General features: G+C 42.9%; 1 long non-coding RNA gene across 2 annotated transcripts in view; it reads left to right on the top strand.

Annotated features, from left to right (window-relative positions):
• Positions 1-8402: 8402 nt before the first annotated feature.
• Positions 8403-22852, top strand: part of LOC148135182 (uncharacterized) — a 28065-nt gene continuing 13615 nt past the window's right edge. Inside the window, exons 1-5 of one of the 2 annotated variants that reach the window (XR_015755491.1) lie at positions 8421-8439; positions 9279-9385; positions 12463-12545; positions 14257-14354; positions 17717-17840. This is a non-coding gene — a long non-coding RNA (uncharacterized LOC148135182). Of the gene's footprint in view, positions 8440-9278; positions 9386-12462; positions 12546-14256; positions 14355-17716; positions 17841-22852 lie in introns of both variants that reach the window. The other variant, XR_015755490.1, reaches the window with a different exon arrangement.

Genomic DNA, 22852 nt, shown 5'->3' on the forward strand with positions numbered 1-22852 from the left:
ACAAACGTTTTTAAAGCTAAGGTAGATTTTTATTAAAAAAAGAAATAATCAATTAAGGGATGTGGTGAGAACGCGGGTAAATGGTTCTGCGTCCACGAAATGATCTTGTTGAATAGCAGAGCAGGCTCGAAGGGCAGGACGGCCTTCTCCTGTTCCTAGTTCTTTTGTTCTTACATTATGCATTCCTCCCTCACTCGTGACTTGCAGGTGCTGGTTTTGGATTAGGATGGACAAAATTGTAATTTAGTGAACACCACTTTAGAGTCCAACAGGTTTATTTGGAAGCACTAACTTTGCTGCTTTTTCATCAGGTGGTTGTGTGATTTTTAACATTGTCCCTCTCGTAAGTTATGAACAGCAGCAGAAAGCAGTGCGCATGTTCCAAACAACAATGGGCCCCGGGTGATTGATGTCAGCAGCGGACCAATGGAAAGACAGGGCAGAGCTGGAAGACCTGGTCCTCCAACCAATCAGAGTAAATGAGGGGTGGGACTAGACTATACCACGTGATTATCCTCGCCATCGGCGCGTGTTCAGGACGTGTGGCTGGAGGGCTGTCGGTAAGGAAAGAAATGAAACAGCAGGAAGTGGGAGGGTAATGGTGTTGGTATGGGCTGAGAGGTTTTACATACATTTGGTGCACATCGGAAAACACAAATTTGAAACTTACAGTCCCATTTTTGCAGCAAAGGGGAAAATGCCTCATCGAGCGATCCCGCCCGAGTGAGCGCCGCCATCTTTATTCGGGGCAACGACTCACTGGACACGCGCGCAGCCGCCAGCTTTGTCGGGGGCAAAGTTCAGAGGGGTGTATGTGCAGCTCTCCCTGATAGAGAGTCATGGGGCAGGATTTACACAGAGCACATTCAAACCCAGGGAAATGGATGCTTTTTATTCTGGATATGTCTCGTCATTCATTTAAAAAATTTTGATGTGAAGAGAGGCGGTACAGATAGTAAGTTTGCAGATGACACCAAAATTGGAGGTATTGTGGACAGTGAAGAAGGATATCTCAGAGTACAATGGGATATTGATCAGATTGGTCAATGGGCTGAGGAGTGGCAGATAGGGTTTAATTTAGATAAATGTGAGGTTTGCATCTTAGAAAAGCAAGACACATACTGAATTGTAAGGTCTTGGAGATTCCTGCTGAACAAATAGACCTTGGAGTGCAGGTTCATAGATCCTTGAAAGTAGATAGAATAGTGAAGAAGTTGTTTAGTATGCTTTCCTTTATTGGTCACAGCATTGAGTAACGGAGCTGAACAGGACATTGGTTAGGCCACTTTTGAAATATTGTTTACAATTCTAGTCTCCCTCCTATCAGAAGGAGGAACTGAAACATGGAAGGTTTGAGAATAGATTTTCAAGGATGTTGCGAGTTGGAGGATTTGAGTCACAGGGAGAGGCATAATAGGCTGGGTCCATTTTCCCTGGAGTGTCATAGTGTGATGTTATAGAGCTTTATAAAATCATGAGGGGCATGGATAGCATAAATAGACGAGGTGTTTACCTTGGGTTCGTGGAGTCCAGAACTAGAGGATATAGGTTTAGGTTAAGAGAGGAAAATTCAAAAGGAACCTAAAGTGCAACTAAAATTGGAACACTTAAAAAGCATTTGAATAGGAAGGGTTCAGAGGGATGTTGGCCAAATGCTGGCAAATGGGAATAGATTAGGTTAGAATATCTGGTTGGCAGAGACGGTTGGACCAAAGAGTCTGTTTCAGTGCTAGTCATCTCTGACTGTGATATCATAAAAGTGAACACTGTTCTGATTCTCCTCTGGTCTCCTTGATGTCCACTTGTTCATTATCTTGCTTCCTCAGTCTCTCGTGTGTATTTTCGCTCTGTTTAGTATTTTACTATTATGTTCACAGACCCTTTTGTAAATGAATTGTCTACTGCTGCCCAACTCATGACCATATGCTTCTCATTATCAGGTTTTATTTCCCACAATATCTTTGATAGTGAAGAATTCTTTTTTCCAATAAGTGAGTAAATTTTCCTTCTATTTCTAACAGCCAAATTCTGCACCATTTTCGTTCTCTATAATTCATATTGCACTCCCTGAAAAAGCGTGTGTGTTTCTCCTTCCACAGGTACCAGTGATCAATGCCAAAGCCCTGGTGCCTGGGGAGAGGGTAATATTTGACTTCTTGTACAGCTGCAGTTTGTGTGGTGAAGGTGCTCCCACAACGTGGTTGGGTAAGAGACAGAACAGATTATTCACTCAGCGATAGTGAAGAGTAGAAGATACCGGTAAAAATCAATATGTTTTTAATTTCACAAAAACATTGTTGAGAACTTTTGACAAAAGGCCAAAGATGGAGAATATTATGCCAGTGCTAGAGCAGGACTTGTCTTGGTGGGCAGCAAGTTCTGGAGCACAGCCATCAGTCTTATTGTAACAATGTTGGCAGGGCCCAGAGCCTTTACACTATTTGTCCATTTCTTGATCTGATTTGAAATGAGTTTTCAACTAATCCAATTCACATCTGTGTCAGGGACCAATGGGGAAGCTCATTCACTTGGCACTGCTGGCTGAAGATTGCTGCAAATGCTGTTGTCGTATCTGTTACATGGATGATTGAGACCCTTCTGTCTGTAGGGATGGGGATATCTGTGATGCTTCCTGCAGTGAGTTGTTTAATTGTCCATCACCAAGCATGACGAGGTGTGGCAGAAATGCAGAGCTCAGATCTGATCCAGTGGTTGTGGGATCACATAGTTTTATTTGGTGTTGCTTGCACTGTTTGGCGTGCAGGTTTGGTAGCTGCACCAGTTGGCACCTCAATTTTATGTACTGATACTGCTGCTGGCATGTCGTCCTGTATTCTCCATTGAACCTGGGCTGATCCCCTGGCTTGATGTTATTGGTTGAGTGGGGGATATAACAGGCCATGAGATTTCAGATTGGGCTGGAGTACAGTTCTGCTGCTGTTTTTGGCCCACAGTGAGGCGGAAGTTGCAGTGTCAAGAGGACTGACTTTGTGGTTGTACTTTCCAGTGCATTGGGAGATGTAATGTGGTCCATCTAGTTTCCTTCCTTTGTTGAGACTGTGCAGTGATTAATACAGTGAGTGATTGGGTGGGCCACTGTCAGGAATGCAACTTTTAAAAACAGGTTTTGTGATTTTTTTATGCATAATTTCAGTTGCATCACAATATAAATTTTTGCTATGAATTCTGTGCCTTAGAATTGTGCCTTCCACAATCACCTGACGAACGAGCGGCGCTCCGAAAGTTAGTGTGCTTCCAATTAAACCTGATGGACTATAACCTGGTGTTGTGTGATTCTTAACTTAGAATATGACAGCACTACTAACAGGGCTGCATGTAAACAGGCTCAATCCAGTTAATCAATACATTCGGAAGGATTTCCTCCAAGTTTGATGACTCAATACTAGTCAAAACCGTCAACTTCAACCTGCAATGTTGCTCTTAACAAAAACTTCAGGCTGACACAAAGCTCCCCACCCCACTGCAATGTGGTAACCGGGCCCGGCCCAGGAACTGGGACATTTGTGGACTGTGATCTCAAAGGAAGTGAGCAAACACCATTCTGACAGATTAGTCCTCAAAGGTGAGTAGCAAGTTTGAGACAAGGCAGGTGGTATGCCACCTTGCACTTAGCTTAATTGCATTTCTTATTTACAGTCGTGTTTTGCAAAGTATAAAGAACTGTGTTTTCCATGGTTGGGGAGTTTTATCCTAGTTGATCACAGTTGCTGCCTCTCGTTCCCCAAGTCAAATCATAGGATCTATATAAAACAATAAACTGCAGGTGCTGGAGATCTGCACCACAGAAACAAAGTGCTGGAGAAACCCAGCAGTTCTGAGGGCATCGGTGAAGAGAAAAAAAATGTTACATTTCAAGTTCACTGACTCTTCATCTGAACGGACAAAGGTCACTGGACTTGGAACTTACAATGTTTAATTCCCCTCAGAGATGCTGCTGAACCTCCGGTTCTCCAGCACTGTGCATTCTAAATTGAACTTTTGTATTTTCCGATCTGTTTGTAAATAATCTCCAAAAGTGAAAGGTTCATTGCAAACATGAGCATAGTTTCCACATGTGAGTTACACAAGCACATCTCAGTTTAAAAACAAGATTTAACTCAAAGTAACATTCCATCACAAAATTAGCCGAGTTACACCAGTAATAAAGCTCATCCACCCAATGAGGCACTTCAGCACAACATCCTGCAGTGTTGCACACAGCCACCTTTACCAAAGAATGATCACATGTCACAAAATTGAAGGCCAAGAGCATGTCTCTTTAAAGGAGCTGAAGTCAAACTCAATTTTTGGAAGAATTTTTATTAAACCTGATTGAACATTTAAATCTCAGAGCATAATCTTTGCTTTTTTAAACAAAGTGTGTGGGAAGCATCCCACATCTTGCTCAAGGTTCAGTTCGGCCTGATTCATAGAGCCAAACGTCAAGCAAACATCACACTTTCCATTTACTTCTACAAAGGGCTGACATCACATTTCTTCAGGATTTAAAGTATTTTATAAATTGTTTGTAAAATCCTTTGACACATTAAAGAACTGGGCAATAAATGTCATTTTATACAATAAGAGTGAAGCCTGTGACATCAGATTTAGCTTTGGAGGGCAGTGTGTGCGCTTTCTAAATTCTGTGAGCACTTTGGGAGACTGCTCCCAAATGGTGATAGTGAGCATATCTGGAATGCACTGTTTAGATTTGGGAATCATTGGGAGACAATCCGTGGTTTAAATAGTACTTGACTTATGTTGTTGTTGTACAGTAAGTAATTCATAAAGTTACTTATGTATTTTTGTTGACTACCTGAATGGTATTCAAATCTGCCAGGTTGCCTTCAATAGTGTAAATGCATCTATTGTAAATATTTGGAATATTCCAGAACTGCCCAGTGTTTGGCAAATTCAGGGGGGACAAAAAATCACATTGAGTAATTTGAAATTAAGTATCCAAGAGGAATTAACTGCTGAAGTATTCAATTCAAATAGTTAAATGGACTGCTCACATTTAAAATACCTCTTATCCATAGGAATGGATGGACTGACAGAATTGGGACCAAATTCCTGGCTGGGGCATGTGAAATGTGCTTTGATAAAGTCACCTGCATTTACCCACAATAATTTGGCAAGGTCGGAAATTAGAAACAATGCAAGCTTCATTGCTGCTCCAGTCGTGTCCCAAGCTCTGTGAAAAAATAACAATGTTCAGGTTTATTGCATACACTCTGAAACACGTGTTCCTTCTACAGATCCTGCAAGTTTCCCCAATGAGCATAGTCCATCCAAATGATGTTGCTAACTTTGGCCAACTGTTTCTTTCCGAGCCTCTATAGCCTGAAGAGTGACCAGAAGCAATTACTCCACATATGTGGGAACATTACTGAGGAGGATTTTTTCCTTCAGCATTGACTTCCATATATTCAGTGCCCAGAACAGATAAAAAGCTTGTTACCTTTTATAGAGCAATGATTCAGAGGAAGTAAAACGCTAACCTTTTCTTGCTTAATAATCACGCTGCCTAAATTGTAAAATGAGCAGTTCTTAATAATTCACTAGATCCAAACGAAATATTTTGTGCAAAACAAATCACATGATACATCGTTATTCAGATAATAAAACAAGTTTGTTCATTGAAGAACCCAGAGGAAAAGGTCATGAAATAATGTGAGTTTGATATACCTCGATCATCATTTCAAGTGCATTCTCTGCATAAATTCTCCTTTTCCTCCTCGAAGTATTCAACTTCTTGAATAATTGAGAGAATGAAGTCACAGTTATACAACACAAAATCAGACCCTTCAGTCCAACTTGCCCATGCTGACCAGATATCCAAAATTAATCTAATCCCATTTGCCAGCATTTGTTCCATATCCATCTTAAACCCTTTCTACTGATTATCAGTTTATTTTACTTGATCAGCACTTGAAATACTGACATTTTTTTTTCTCCCAACATTGGTTAAAGAAATCATAAGTTCAGTCAACTAAGTTAATTTTGTAATCTTTCACAAAGACACAAGTGAGAACAACATATAGCTGAGTGCAAAACAAAATACTGCAGCTGCGTGATATCTGGGAACATTTTTTAAAGGTGAGGCACTGATACTGCGCAAGTTTGTCAGCACGGTTTCAATTACTGACAATAATTTAGTAATGTCTTAGCCTTCACATAGTTAAGGTACATGTGAGATATCTGAATTTCATGAATTGGTTCCTATTGCACTTTAAACCAAGAATAATTTTTGTTGATTAATCTACTCAAAGGAGAAAGTGATGACCAAAGAAGCTGGACATTGGAGTCGAAAAGTGTCATGCTGGAAAAGCACAGCAAGTCAGGCAGTATCCGAGAAGCAGGAGAGTTGATGGTTCAGGCATAAGCACTTCATCAGGAATCACGGGCTTCAGAAAAATAACTGGCATAGACTTATGCCAATACATATGTAGAAGGGTCAAAGCACGTTACTATCAGGTTAGAGACTAATTTCAGATTTGGTACCATACAGTGCAACATTTCAGTATGATCTTTCCATATATACCTAAAAGAGAAGCTGTCTAAAATTACAAGCTCTAGAATGATTATATGATTAAACCTGGAAATAAAGCTGGTGAACAAGAATGGCAAAGTGACGTCCCACCAGTGTCGCCTTGGGCAGTGTCAAGTAAGAATTTGAGAGCAGAGTTGCCACTTTGGTGTAACCTGCAGTCTGGCCAAATTGCAGCAAAAGTCTGTTTAATTTTATCTGCAAACTATTGAATGCAAAATTCTCCTTGCACAATAATGAGGCAGCATTTTGGGATGTCATTTTTAAAATATATCATTTTCAAAGTTACTCACAATTAAGAGTGATCACTTGGTGCTGTCTGCATAACACAGTACGAAAAGGAATTAACAGAAAAAACATTATAACCCAAATTCAGAGTCACTAATTTATTGATATTGCATGGGTCCAGCATTTATAACTAATCGATTTTAGAAAATAAATACAGATACATTTACTAACTACATTGGAGTACAGCCAAGTTTCTTCCTGAACAGTGACAGGATTGGACAGAGTCTGCATGGATTTAAGAGAGGGGAATCATACTTAGCAAATCTACAGAATCGAATATTAAAGTAAGAAATTGCAGGACATTTAGAAAAACATATCATTAAACATGGTAGACTGGGTTTTGTGAAAGAGAAACTATATTTGACAAATTTTCGACAGTTCATTGAGGAGATAACAAGCAGGGCTGATAAAGGGCAATCCAATGATGTTCTGTATTTGGATTTAAAAAATGCAAATGATAAGGTGCTACATAAAAGTTATTTGCACAATTTAGGAGCTCATGGTATCGGCTTAATGTATTAGCATGGATTGGGGATTGGTTAACCACACTAGCTGTTGCAGTGCTGTATACAATGTTAGCTCCCATATTTAATAAAGGATAAACCAACATCGGAGACCATTCAAAAAAGATTCACTTAGGTGCTTCGAGGGCGAAAGGGTTGACCTATCAAGAATAGATAAGCAGGGGTGATATAATGGAAACAAGATTCTGAGGAGGTTGACAGAGTAGATGTTGACTAGATCTTCTAGCACCAGTGAAGTCTCAAACCTGGGGACATTACATAAGGGAACATTCATTTTAGAAAAAGTAAAGATTTTTTTCTCTCAGTGAATGGCTAAAATTTTCTCACCCAAACAATTGTGAAAGTTAAATGTGGGATTACTCTTCGGAGGGTTATTCTGGCTTGTTGGGCTGAAGGGCCTGTTTCTACACAGTAGGGAATCTAAGATTCTATCTCAAATTATTTTAAAAGAGTGCAGATAGATTTTTGAAATATTGAGCAGTTGAGGGCTATGCAGATCAAGCATAAAAGAGGTGTTGAGGTCTGGGTTGGCCCAGCCATGATCTGTTGAATGGGGGAACAAGCTAAAGGGATGAATGCCCTACTCCTGCTCCGATTCCTTGAGGTTCCATTTCATGTTTTTTTTGTTTCCAAAGAAGAGCGTGATACAATGTGCTAAAGATCTCAGATGTGAAAATGGGGTGTTTATGTACTGATTCAGATGGCATTGATTCATCAATCACAGCTATACAGTCATGAGTAGGAAGGCAATTCCCTCCATGAATAAAGGAAATCTACTGCAGAGCTCACACAAAGGGAATTCTTACCTACAGTAAACTCTCCCATCACATTACCCAACATATCAGCTAAAGCAGGACACACTGCGCATGCTCTAGTCAACAAGCGACCCTGGGTGATTGATGTCAGACCGGACCAATGAAAGGACGGTGGGCGGAACTGGATGACTAGCGGGAGGTTGGTCCTCCAACCAATCAAAGTGAATGTCGGGCGGAGCTAAACTAAACCATGTGATCCCCTCGCGCGCGGCGCACAGTCGCTGTAATGAATGCTCGGGAAGTTATGGAGAGAAAGGATACGGTAAGGAAAGAAATAAACAGGGAAACGGGAGAAAAACTATGTTGATATGAGCGGAGAGGTTTTACAAACAAATTGTGCACGTCGGAAAACACAAATTTGAACGTCCCAGTCCCGTGTTTGGAGTAAACGGGGAATTGCCTCAGCGCGGTAAAAACAATGACTGCAGATGCTGGAAACCAGATTCTGGATCATTGGTGCTGGAAGAGCACAGCAGTTCAGGCAGCATCCGAGGAGCAGCAAAATCGACGTTTCGGGCAAAAAGCCCTTCATCAGGAATAATAAGCTTTTATTCCTGATGAAGGGCTTTTGCCCGAAACGTCGATTTTGCCTGTCCTCGGATGCTGCCTGAACTGCTGTGCTCTTCCAGCACCAATGATCCAGAAATTGCCTCAGCGCGGCTGCCGGCCTGAGTGAGTTCCGCCATCTTTATTCGGGACACGTGCGGAGCCGCCATCTTTGTAGGGGGCAAGGTGCAGCCAGGCGCATGTGCAGCCTTTCTCGAGTAAAGAGTCATTCCTGGGCTCCCTCATCACCACTTTGTCAATATCGAGCTTCCTCAGTCTCGAACCATGGATGTATTTCTGGTCTGTTTAGTCCTGTATTATTACTTTTTTAGACCCTTTGTAAATGAGTTTTTCACTGTGGCCCAGCCCCTGACCATGCGCTGCTCTATTATCAGATTACTTTTTTCTTGAATATTTTTGACAGTCAATAATTCTTTTTTCCAATAAGCAAGTGTGTTTTCCTTCCATTTCTGACTATTAAATTCTGCACCATTTTCATTCCCTGTAATCAATTTTGCACTCCCTGAAACATCAACTGTGTTTCTCCTTCCACAGATACCAGTGATTAATGCCAAAGCCCTGTTGCCTGGGGAGAGGGTGATGTTTGACTTTCTTGTACAGCTGCAGTTTGTGTGGTGATGGTGCTCCCACAATGTGGTTGGGTAAGAGACATTACAGATTATTCATAACAGCAACAGTGATTATTTGCAGATAATGTCCAAATCAAGAACAGATTGTAGTTTTATTATCATGCTTATAATTTCACAAAAATACTATTGAGAACTTTAGATATAAGGCCAGAGATGGAGATATTAGGTCAGGTGACCAAAAGCATTGCCAAAAAGCAGGTTTTGAGGGATGTCTTAAAGGTGGAAAGCAAACCTGTCAGGTTTTGTCTGCAAATTCTCGACCATGTTGCTTTAGCAACTGTAGAATCAGTCACACAGTTGAAGTAACAAATTAACAAATCGTTGGGAGTCTCGAAGAAAATGGGTTGTCGAGGTCTCAAAGGATGTGTGGTGCAGGGAGCTAGGGATGATCACAGCCAGGAATCAAATCAAGAATGAGAATTTTAAATTGTTGTTGTTTATGTGGGAAAGAAGAAATGTAGTTTTCTGCAGGCGATTATAGAAATGTAATTGTTGTAAGTGCTAGTGGAGTGTAATTTCTGTAGATTGGGGAAGGGTGAGAGATTATACAAACAGTCATGGAATTCTTGTAGCGTGTAGTATACTTAAGACTAAGACTTTGATAATATAGGGGGTCTTTTAAAGAAGTAGTTTTAAAGAAAATAGTTATAAGCTAGGAAATAACTATGGAGTGTTGCAGCTGACCACAAAAGAAGAAGTAAGGGTATTTTCACAATAAAGCTTATAATAACAAGACAAAGAATGCAGTCATCCAAGGACACGGACAGCTCATGCCCGAAACATCGATTCTCCTGCTCCTTGGATGCTGCCTGACCTGATGCGCTTTTCCAGCAACACATTTTTCAGCTCTGATCTCCAGCATTTGCAGTCCTCACTTTCTCCTCCCTTTTGACGGATGAACATGTTTGGAGAGAAGTGAGCACATGGGCGATAGAGCTTTCAATTTTTCTTGAGATTACAGGGAGGTTGAATTTGGGAGGCTGGCCAGGAGTGTGTCTGGATAATTAAGTCTGGAGATAACACACGATGGATGAGAGTTTCAGTCTATGAGCTGAGATGAGGGTGGAATCAACTAGAAATAGTGGTGTTGGAGTGGGACTGGGTTGTCACTCTCACCTCACCTCTGGGATTCAGCTGAATGTCAGGTTGTGAATCAGACGGTAACACCATCGGGAGCTGAGTGGCCCTGGTGGAGCCTAAAATGTGTCGCTGAGCTGGCTGTTGCTGAGCAGCTGCTGCTTGGTAGCTCTGTTGATGACTACTTCCATCACTTTACTGCTGATCGAGTGTGGACTGACAGAGGGAAATTGCCTGGGTTGGATTTGCCCTGTTTTTGTGTTGAACATCCCTGGGCAATGTTCCACATTGTCAGTCAATGCCAGAGATGGAGCGGTACGTGGCTTGGTGGGTGGCAAGTTCTGGAGCACAAGCCATCAGTATTATTGCCAGAATATTGGCAGGGCCCGTAGCCTTTACACTACTTAATCATTACTCGATATTGTTTGAACTAAATTGAACTGGCTTAAAGCTCACATCTGTGACGTTAGGAACCACTGGAGAAGGCTAAGATGGATCATCTCACTTTGTATCTGGCTGAAAATTACTGCAAATGCTGTCATCTTATATTTTGCATGGATGTGTGAAACCCCTCCATCCGTAAGGGTGGGGATATCTGTAGTGCTTCCTGCAAAGAGTTGTTTAATTATCCATTACCATTCACAACTGGGTGTGGCAGAACTGCAGAGCTCTGATCTGATCCATTGGGTGTGGTATCGTTTAGCAGATGCTGATGCTGTTTGATGTGCAGATGGTCCTGTTTGGTAGCTTCACCAGGTTGGCACTTCATTTTTAGGTCTGCCTGGTGCTGCTCATGGCATGCTGTCCTTTCCTGTCCATTGTGATGGGTGAGTGCGGGATGTACAAACCCATGAGATTACAGATTGTGCTGGAGAACAGTTCTGCTGCTGCTGTTATCCCACAGTGCCTCAGAGATACCCAGTTTGAGTTCCTACATCTGTCCCATTTAGCACGGTGATAGTACCACTCAGCACAATGGAGGTTTTTCTCAACTTTAAGGTATGGCTTTGTCTCCAAAAAGACTGTGGGATGGTTGCTCTTACCGATACTATCATGGACAGATGCATTTGCAGCTGGTAGATTCATATTGATAAGATCTAGTATGTTTTTCCCTCTTGCTGGTTCCGTTACCGCCTGCTGCAAACCCAGTTGAGCAGCTATGTCCTTGAGGACCCGACCAGCTCAGTCAGTAATCCTGCTGCTGAACTACTCTTGGTAGAGGACATTGAAATCCTGTACCCAGAGTAGGCTTCTCACCATTTTATTGCCTCAGTGCTTCCACCAAGTGTTATTCAACATGGAGGAGCACTGATTCATCAGCCATGGGAGCATGGTACGTGGTAATCAGCAGGAGCCATGAGACTTCCTGGAGTCCAAAGTCAATGCTGTATACTCCCAGGGCAAATCCTCCCTGTCTGTACACCACTGTGCCACCACCTCTGCCTGGTCTGTCCTGCTGGTGGGACAGGACCTATCCAGAGATTTCAGGAGAAAGTGAAGACTGCAGATGGTGGAGATCAGAGTCAAGAGTCTGGTGCTGGAAAAGCACAGCAGGTCAGGCTGATGAAGGGCTTAGGCTCGAAACGTTGATTCTCCTCCTCGGATGCTGCCTGACTGTTGTGCTTTCCATCACCACACTCTCGATATCTAGATATGGTGATGGTGGTGTCTGGCCATTATCTGTAAGGGATGACTCCGTGAGTATGACTATGTCAGGATGTTCCTTGACTAGTCTGTGAGACAGCCCGCCACGTTTTGGCACCAAAAATCATATGTTAGTGAGGAGGATGTTGCAGAGTCGAGAAGGCTGATTCTGTGATTGTATCTCCTAATGCCTTGTTAGATGCCAAGTGGTCCATCCAGTTTCATTCCTATGTTGAGACTTTGCAGTGATTAATACAGTGAGTAGCTTGTTGGGCGACTGTCAGGTTGGCAGGATTTTTTCTGCCATTGACAATGATTCCATGGAGATCAGGAGATTCCTAATTCCAGTTATTTTTTCTTGAAATCAGATTCCACCATCTGCCGATCTGGGATTCGAACAAGGACTTCAGTTGAACATTTTAATATTCTGAATAAAAGTTAAATACATTAGGTTTGTTTTAAATATCACTAACCCTGGTTTTGTTTCTTTGTAAAACACTGTCCATCATCCTGTCTCCTTCATCCTTGCCTCCAACAACAAGAGCAAGAAGCAAATTGAGTTTCTCTGTCACTAAGACTGAGACAATCTGATCAGCTGCCTCTGCTGCTTCCCTCCCTCCCACTAACCCACCGAGACAAACTGCCTCACATGGTGTTCCTGATTTTTGTCCCAAACTTACATCTTTCTCCAGTCTCTTGTCAAGCCTTATCAGAACTCACCTTGATCTTTTACTAGTCTCGCTAAACTACAGACATTCCAACTCTGTTTCCTCCTCATCACTCCCCCTCGCCAATTCACAGGTATTGTTCCTTGTTCTGTCTGTCTGTCTTTTCTGGTTATGTCCTTCTCATCCATTCTGCAAAAAAACCCACTAACATTTGACCTCACCATCATTTGTAAATCCTGCTCCATCTCCACTCTCCCTTTCCTTTCTGAATTCCTTGTATTTGGTATCCCTCAACGATCTATCCTTGCTCTCTCCTGTATCTCACCTACATACTGCCAGGAGGTGACATTGTACAAAAGCGCTGTGTTAGGATTCACATGTACACTGACAATGCCCAGCTCTCCATCCCCATCATCCCTCTCCATTGCTGCACTGGTGCTAAGTTATGAAACTGCTTATCACGCTTCCATTACTCGATTAGCTGCAATTTCCTCCAATGAAACATTGTAATGGGTAAACCCTTTACCTTCAGTTGCTATTACAAATTACTTTCCCTTACTGCTGAACCCTTCCCCCTCACTGGGAACTGCCTTAGGCAGAACTGCGCTCTTCACAATATTGCTCTCATATCTGACCCCAAGGTGACCTTCTGATCAGACATCTACACAATCACAAACACCAGGAATTCTAATCTCTAAAATGTTGCTTGTCTCTACCTCACCCCTGCTCCATTGCTACTGAAACCCCTTACCCGTGTCTGTGTTGCCTTAAACTTGATGAATCTGAAACAGAACCCTTGATTTCGTGACTGACCCAGAATCTGCTTGCTTTCTATGTTTCCTGCACAATTACCCCCTGGTCCCTTTGTGGCGTAGCTTTCTACAGTTTCCACCATTTAAATAGACCTCCTCCAAATTGTCCAACTTCACATTTTCCCAAACTATACTCCATCTGACAACTTGTTGCCCCCTTCTCCTGTGCATCTCTCTCTCTTCACAATCGTCTTAGAACTTTACAGTTATGCCTTTTCTTGGAGTCCCCCCACCCTCATTCTTCTAAACATTTACTGGGAGTCCTGGGCAGTGTGAAGCATGCAGAGTTGCTCTGTTTTTAGAGATACTCTATGGGAGGAGCTTGCTGCCCATTGGTCAGAATGGAGGCAACTTGCCCATCGAGCTGCATGAGCCTTTCACCCCCCATGTCTTATTGATGAGGCACAGCGGCAGCACGGAAGGAAAGAAAAAGAAGCAAATCCTGCTCTCCACATCTCACTGACTCTTGGAATATTCTGTCCCATTTGTCAAAGATCTGTCCTGTTCAGTCACATGAAATTCCAAGGTGGAAACTCCTAGAAACCCACATTGATTTCCCCCTGAATTGACTGCTGACCTCCACAAGGGGTAATGTGTCCAGTCATCCTGGGCCAGGAGGAGGGGATGGTGCGAGTTTCTAACTTGAACTGACAATGATGGATTTTATAAACTTGTATTACAGGATACTACAGGTGGACATTCAGATGGTAATCTCAGTCATTGTAACACCTAACTCTGATTGAATTACTCAATTCATCAGGACCTGGATATTCGCATTGTGTGAGTATTGTATTCCATCTGAATCCCATTTGCTGCATAAAAGTTCTCCTTTGAATCTCCTCAAACCTTTACTGTGTGTCCTCTAATCCTTGTATAATGAGCTGATGGGTGTGTAAGGTTTATTGTTATAACATGTAACTTTTCAAACCCCTCTGTCACAGCTCCTCTCAATTTCCTCTGCTACAAGGAGAACAACACAGTTTCCCCAAACCCCTGATTCCCCAATGTCTGTTTGCTGTCTATAAGGTACACATCAGATTGTGTTGGAACATTCTCCACTTGCCTGCATCAGTGCAGTCCCCAACAATATTAAAGAAAGTGAACATCCTCCAGGACAAAGCACTGTGCCTGAGTGGTGTCCCATCCACTACCTTCAGCATTCCCTCTCCCCATCCCAGAGACACAGTAGCATCACTGTGTAAAAGGTAAAGGCAGCATTGTCCTACCAGACCATAAGGCTGCTCTCTGATTAGGGAGGAAACTGGAGCCCCTGGAAGAAACCCATGCAGACACTGGGAGAATGTGCAAGTCCCACAGAGACAGTTGTCCAAAGCTGGAATTGAACCTGGGGTCCTGGCAGCAGTACTAATCACTGTGCCACCCTAAAATTGTAATTTGATTCACAACTACCACTTCCTCTGATAGTTCATTCCACACACAAACCATTATCTGAACAAAACTAAAAAAAAAATTCCCGAACGCCTTTTTAAAGCCGTTCTGCTGTCACCTTAAAAGGTATGTACCCAGTCTTGAGTCGCGTCCCTTCCTGGAAAGGACACCTGCTGTTCACATTACTGATACCACCCCTCCATGATTTGAGAAACGTCTAATAAGGTCACTCCTCAGCTTCCTGCGTGCCAGTGAAAGAAGTCGCAGCCTATCCAGCCTCTGCTTATAATTCAAACTATCCATTCCCATCAACATCCTGGTAAATCTCTTCTGAATCCGCTCCAACTACATAATGTCCTCCCGATATCAGCATGACCAGAACTGGACACAGAATTCCAGAAAAGGCCTCCCCAACATCCAAAATTATGTCCCAACTCTTGTACTCAAAGGTCTGAGCAATGAAGGCAAGTGTGCTAGGCACCTTCTTAACCACCCTGTCCACATGTGACACAGACGTGAAAGACCCGAACCCCTCGGCCTCTTTGTTCCATATCACTACTCGAGGCCCTGTCTTTAATTAGTGTCAGTCTGCCATCGTTTGTTTTTTGAAGATGTAATATTTTGCATTTATTCCAATCCAACGATCCCAAAAAACCCTGAGCATTAAAGACAATAGGAGTATACTTAAGAGGGAAATCAGGAGGGCAAAAAGGGAACATGAGATAGCTTTGGCAAATAGGGTTATGAATAATCCCAAGGGTGTTTATAAATACATTAAGAACAAAAGAGTAACTCGAGAGAGAATAGGGCTCCACAAAAATCAGCAAGGTAGCCTACGCGTGGAGCCGCAGGAGATGGGAGAGATACTAACTGAATGTTTTGCATCAGTTGTACTGTGGAGAAGGACATGGGTAGTATAGAATGTGTGGAAATAGATGTCGACATGGTGAATATGTCCATCTTACAGAGGAGGACGTGCTGGGTGTCTTGTAACCTGTAAAGCTTGGTTAATCCCCAGCACCAGATCAGGTGAACCCTAGAACTCTGGGAAACTGGGAATGTGGTTGATGGGTGTCTTGCTGATATATTTGTATCATCGATTATCACAGATGAGATGTCGAAAGACAAGAGGTTGGTTAACGTGGTGCCGCTATTTAAGAAAGGTGGTAAGTACAAGCTAGGGAACTATTGACCGGTGAGCCTGACATTGATGCTGGGCAAGTTGTTGGAGGGAATCCTGAGGAACAAGATGCCCGTGTATCCTGAAAAGCAAAGACTGATTAGTGATAGTCAGCATGACGATGTGCGTGGGAAATCATGTCTCTCAAACTTGATTGAGTTATTTGAAAATGTATCAAAGAGGATTGAGAGCAGAGAGGTGGACATGATCTATGGAATTCAGTAAGGCGCTCTACAGGGTTCCCCAAGGAAGACTGGTTAGCAAGGTTAGATCTCATGGAATACAAGGAAAACTAGCCATTTGGAGACAGAACTGGCTCAAATGTAGAAGGCAGGGTGGTGGTGGAGGGTTGTTTTTCAGATTGGAGGCATGTGACCAGTGGAATGCCGCAAGGATCAGTGCTGGGTCCACTACTTTTTGTCATTTAAATAATATGATTTCAATATGAGCATAGGAGGTATAGTTAGTAAGTTTGCAGATGACACCAAAATTGGAGGTATAGTGGACAGCGAAGAGGGTTACCTCAGATTACAACAGGATGTTGTTCAGATGGGTGAGAAGTGGCAGATGGAGTGTAATTCAGATAAATGTGACGTGCTGCATTTTGGAAAAGTAAATCTTAACAGGACTGATACACTTAGTAGCAAATTCCGAGATAGTGTTGATGAACAAAGATATCTTGCAGTGCAGGTTCATATTTCCTTGAACGTAGAGTTGCAGGTAGATAGGATATTGAAGAAAGTGTTTGGAATACATTCCTTTATTGATCAGAGCATTGAGTATAGAAGTTGGAAGGTCATGTACAGGACATTGGTTAGGCCTCTTTTGGAATATTGTGTGCGGTTCTGTTCTCCGCCAATCGGAAATATGTTGTGAAACTTGAAAGGGTTCAAAAAGGATTTACAAGGATATTGCCAGGGTTGGAGGGTTTGAGCTGCAGGAAGAGAGCAAAAAGGCTGGGGCTTTCTTTCCCTGGAGCATCAGAGACTGAGGAGTGACCTCCGTAGAGGTTTATAAAATCATTAGTAGCATGGATAGGGTAAACAGACAAGGTCTTTTCCCTGAGTAGGAGAGTCCAGAAATAGAGAGCATAGGTTGAGTGTGAGAGGGGAAAGATATAAAAGGGAACTAAGGAGCAACTTTTTCACGCAGAGAGTGGTGCGTGTATGGAATAAGCTGCCAGAAGAAGTGGTGGAGGCTGACAATTATAGCATTTTAAAGGCATTTGGATACTTGACATGAATAGGAAAGATTTAGAGGGATATGGCCCAGGTGCTGGCAAGAGGGATAAGATTAGGTTCGGATATCTGGTCGGCATGGACAAATTTGATTGAAGGTTCTGTTTAGTGCTGTTCATCTGTGACTCACAGCTCAGTCGGTTTCGGTCTCTTCAAAGATAAATCTTAGTCTGTTTTATTTTAGTAAAGCTACAGCATTCAGTAGGGCGACGGTTTATTTCTTTAAATACACATCTTATGACACTTTGATTAAGTTTTTTTAATATAAAATATTGGTACTAATTTATTCTAGAGTAGTGTTTTGTAAAGCTGTAAGACTGTGTGCCTTTTTCTAGGTCTGTGGACTGTTAAGGTGCAGATGAGTGCGTGACCAAGGATCTGATACAGGGGAGAAGGATTCACATTTTTGGATCATTGGAATCTCTGCATAAGAAGGATGGATTACACCTGAATTGGAAGGTATCTAATATCCAAGCAGGGAGATTTGCTAGTGCTACACGGGAGGCATTAAACCAGTGAGGGAGTGAGGGGAAACCTAAAGAGATAGTGAGAAAGAAGGTAAGTCTGAGGCTGGTACAGTTGAGAAGTTAGACAGGCAAGGGCAAGGCACAGAATGAGGTCGGACTGACAAGGTACAATAGACAATAGGTGCAGGAATAGGCCATTCTGCCCTTTGAGTCAGCACCACCATTCATTATGATCATGGCTGATCATCCACAATCAGTATCCTGTTCCTGCCTTATCTCCGTAACACTTGATTCCATTATCTTTAACAGCTCTAATCATCTCTTTCTTGAAAGTATCCAGAGACTTGACCTCCACTGCCTTCTGGGGCAGTGCACTCCATGTGCCCACTACACTCTGGGTGAAGACGTTTCTCCTCAACTCTGTTCTAAATGGCCTCTCCCTTATTTTTAAACTGTGTCCTCTGGTTCTGGACTCACCCATCTGTGGAAACATACTTCCTGCCTCCAGAATGTCCAACCCTTTAATAATCTTGTAGGTGTCAATCAGATCCCCTCTCATTCTTCTAAACTGAAGTGTATACAAGCTCAGTCGCTCCAATCTTTCAACATATGATCATTCCGCCATTCCGGGAATTGACCTCGTGAACCTACCCAACACTCCCTCAATAGCCACAATGCTCTTTCTCAAATGTGGAGACCAAAACTGCACACAATACTCCAGGTGCGGTCTTACCAGGGCCCTGTACAGCTGCAGAAGGACCTCTTTGCTCCTATACTCAATTCCTCTTGTTATCAGGGCCAGCATGCAGTGAGCTTTCTTCACTACCTGTTGTACCTGCATGCTTGCTTTCATTGACTGATGTACAAGAACACCTAGATCTCGTTGTACTTCCCCTTTACCAAACTTGACTCCATTTAGATAGTAATCTGCCTTCCTGTTCTTGCTTCCAAAGTGGATAACCATACATTTATCCACATTAAACTGCATCTGCTATGCATCCGTCCACTCACCTAGCCTGTCCAAGTTAACCTGTATTCTCATAACATCCTTCTCACATTACACCCTGCCACCCAGCTTTGTCATCAGCAAATTTGCTAATATTACTTTTAATACGTTCATCTATATTATTAATGTATATTGTAAATAGCTGCGGTCCCAGCACCGAACCTTGTGGTACCCCACTAGTCACTGCCTGCCATTCCGACATGAAATCCATGCTGACTCTGACGAATCCTATTACCGCTATCCAAATGAGCTATAATTTCATCTTTTATAATTGACTCCAGCATCTTTCTCACCACTGACATCAAGCTAACCGGTCTATAATTCCTTGTTTTCTCTCTCCCATCTTTCTTGAAAATTGGGACAACATTAGCCACCCTCCAATCTAATGGTACATCTCCTGATTCTGTGTCTCCCCCTTCGCAAGGGGCTGAACGTCATCCCTCACCAACAGGGCCATCTTACCCCCTCTGCCCATCAGTCTGTCCTTTTGATAGCACTGCACACTGCATTTATTTCAGTGCAAGAGGTTTGACAGGGAAAGCAGATGAGCTTAAGATATGGTTTTGAACATGGGACTGGGATATAGTGGGTATTACAGAAATGTATCTTAGGTTGAAAAGGACAGGTAGCTTAATGTTCCAGGGAATAGATGTAAGAGGAAGGATAGAAAGGGGGATAAGAGAGAAGGTGGAATGGTGTTTTTGATTAGGGATAACATTATTGTTGTGCTTAGGGAGGATATTCATGGGGGTTCGCCCGGTGAACTTACTTGGGTGGAACTGGGAAATAGGAACAGGATGATCACCTTATTGAGGTTGTCTGTGTAGGTTTCATCCGGGTGCTCTGGTTTCCTCCCACAGTCCAAAGATGTACAGGTTGGGTGGATAATCCAGGCTGAATTGCCCACAGTGTTCAGGGATGTGCAGGTTGGGTGGACTGGCCATGGGAAATGCAGCGTTACAGGGGTAAGGTAGGAGGATCTAAGGGTCAGTGTGGATGTGATGGGCCGAATGGCCTGCTTCCACACTTGGGATTCTCTGACGATAATTCTACTAGTTTTAAAATAGTTGCAGAAAATAATAGACCAGATCTAAAAGTTGGTGTTCGAAGTTGGACAAAGGTCAATTCTGACGGTACAAGGCGAGAACTTTCAATATTTCTTTGCAACCCCCAGGTAAAGGGATGGCTGGAAAGTGAGAACATGGGAACAGAAGGAATAGGAGCAGGAATAGGCCATCTGGCCCCTCAAGCCTGCATTGCCATTCAATAAGGTCAGGGTTGAGTTTTTCATGGCCTCCGCTCCACTTTCCTGCTCTCTCACTATAACCCTTAATTCATTTCCTGTTTGCAAATCTACCTTTTGTCTTTCAAGTTGATAACGTCAACTGCTGCACTCAGCAGGGTATTCCACAGATTCATAACCCTTTAGCTGAAGAAGTTCCTCCTCAACTCTGTCCTAAATCAGATATCCCCTTATTTTGACGCTATGCTCTCTCGGCTGACCCGCCCCTCCCCCAATGGAAATAACCTCCCTGCTTCTATCTTATCTATTCCCTTAATTTTATTTTTTCCAATACAACCACCCATTCTTCTAAATTCCAACAAGTACAGTCCCAGTCTATTCGGTCTCTCCACATATACCAACCCTCTCAACTCCCGACTCAAACTAGTGACCCTCCTCTGCACCCCATCCAGTGTCAGTACATCCTTGCTGAAGTAAGGAGATCAAACCTGTACACAGTACTCCAGGTGTGACCTCACCAGCACCCTATACAGCTGCAGCATAACTATCCCTCTAGCAATGAAGGACAATATTCCCTTCACCATCTCTTTTAGTCCCCTGGGATGCATTCCATCATGGCCAGGAGACCCATGTACTTTTGGGCTGTTATCTTTCCCAACATTACCTCTTTACTGAGAATGACTGTTTCGATGTCCTCATCTGCCATTGCCTCCATAGGCCTGTGAAAATGAGACAACAAGAGTACATAGACAGTATGTTCCTGTTAAGGCCAAGGCTGGTAGGTATAGAGAATGCTGTGTGTCTGGAAAAATTGAGGGTCTGGTCAAAATGATGAAGCAGGGATATGGCAGGTACAAACAGCTGGGTTTGAGTGAATCCCTCGGAGAATAGGGGCAGTAGGAGTACACTCGAGGGCAAACAGGAGGGCAAAAAGGATACATGAGATAGCTTTGGGGGGAAAGAAGTTTAAGGACAATCCAAAGAGATTCTACAAAACACTAAGGACAAAAGAGTAACCAGTCAGAGAATACGGACCCTGAAAAATCAACAAGGCTGTCTGTGGAACCACAGAAGGTGGGAGAGATACTATCTGAGGATTTCATGTCAGCTTTTAGTGAAAGAGGATATGGAAGCTAGAGACTTTGGAGAAATAAATAGTGATAACTTGACAACTGTCCATATTACAGAGGAGGTTGTACTGGATGTCTTATACATAAAGCTGAGTAAATCTGTGGGACCTGATCAGGTGTATCCCAAAACTTTGTGGGAAGTTAGGGAAGTGATTGCCATACCCCTCGCTGAGATATTTATATCACTGATAGACACAGGTGAGGTGCTGCAAGACAGGCACCATTATTTGAGAAAGGTGATGAGGAAAGGCCAGGGAACAATACACTGGTGAGTCTGAAGTTAGTGGCAGACAAGGTGTTGGAAGGAATTCTAAAGGACAGGTTTATATGTCATTGGAAAGACAAGAAGTGAGTAGGGATAGTCAGCATGGCTTTGTACATAAATTACTAATTTGGACTTGAGAAAGACATTCAAAAAGGTTCCACATAACCATTCCACTGGTTAGCGAGTTAGACACCATGGGATACGGAGAGAACCAGCCATTTGGATACAAATTGGCTGGAAGGTTGGAGACGGAGGGTAGTGCTTTTCGGACTGGAGGCCTGTGATGAGCAATATGGTGTAAGGATCGGTGCTGGGTCCACTGCTTGTCATCATTTATATCAGTGATTTCTGTGTAAATATGAGGTATAGTTAGTGGGTTTATAGTAGACATCAAAATTGGAGGCGCACTGGACAGCGAAGAAGGTTACCTCAGAGTACAATGGGACTTCAATCAAATGGGCTGAGGATTGTCAGATCGAGTTTATTTCAGATAAATGTGAGGTGCTCCATTTTGGAAAAGCAAATGAGAGCAGGAATTATACACTTAATGGGAAGGTCCTGGGGAGTGTTGCTGAACAAAGAGACCTTGGAGTGCCGGTTCATAGTTCCTTGAAAGTGGAATCATAGGCAGGGTAGTGAAGAAGATGTTTGGTGTACTTGCCTTTAATGGTCAGTGCATTGAGTAGTGGAGTTGGCACGTCATTTTGCGGCTGCACAGCACATTGATTCAGCCACTTCTGGAATTCTGTTTTCAGTCCTGGTCTCCCCGCTATTGGAATGATATTGTGAAACTTGAAGGGGCTTGGAAAAGATCTGCAAAGATATTGCCAGGGTTGAGGGTTTGAGCTATATAGGTAGAGGCTGAATAGGCTGGGGCTGTTTCCCCTGGAGCATTGGATACAATTATGAGGGGCATGGATAGGGTGAAATCCCAGAGTCTTATTCCCAGGATATGTGAGTCCAAAGTTTGGGGGCACAGGCTTCAGGTGTGAGGGAAAAGATTTAAAAGGGATCTAAGGGGCAATGTTTTCCAGCTGAACATGGTACGTTTATGGAGTGAGCTGCCAGAGGAAGTGTGGAGGCTGGTACAATTACCCAATTATGCCTTTGAGATGTTGTATGTGATTAGCAAAGGTTTAGAAGGATATAGGCCAAGTGCTGGCATATGGGATGAGATTAATTTAGGATATCTGGTCAGCATGGACAAGTTGGATCGAAGGGTCTGTTTCTCTGCTGTACATCTTTATGGCACGACTAAAATTAAGATAGGTTTCTCTTTTATGGAGAGTTAGCAGAAGGTCAGATAATTCTCCTTGGAGCTGAGAAGGTTAGGCAGTGATTTCGACCAGGAGCAGATTTG

Source organism: Chiloscyllium plagiosum, unplaced genomic scaffold, assembly GCF_037043375.1.
Source record: "Chiloscyllium plagiosum isolate Xiang-an unplaced genomic scaffold, Cpla_swu_hap1 HiC_scaffold_51, whole genome shotgun sequence".
Classification (NCBI taxonomy): Eukaryota; Metazoa; Chordata; class Chondrichthyes; order Orectolobiformes; family Hemiscylliidae; genus Chiloscyllium; species Chiloscyllium plagiosum.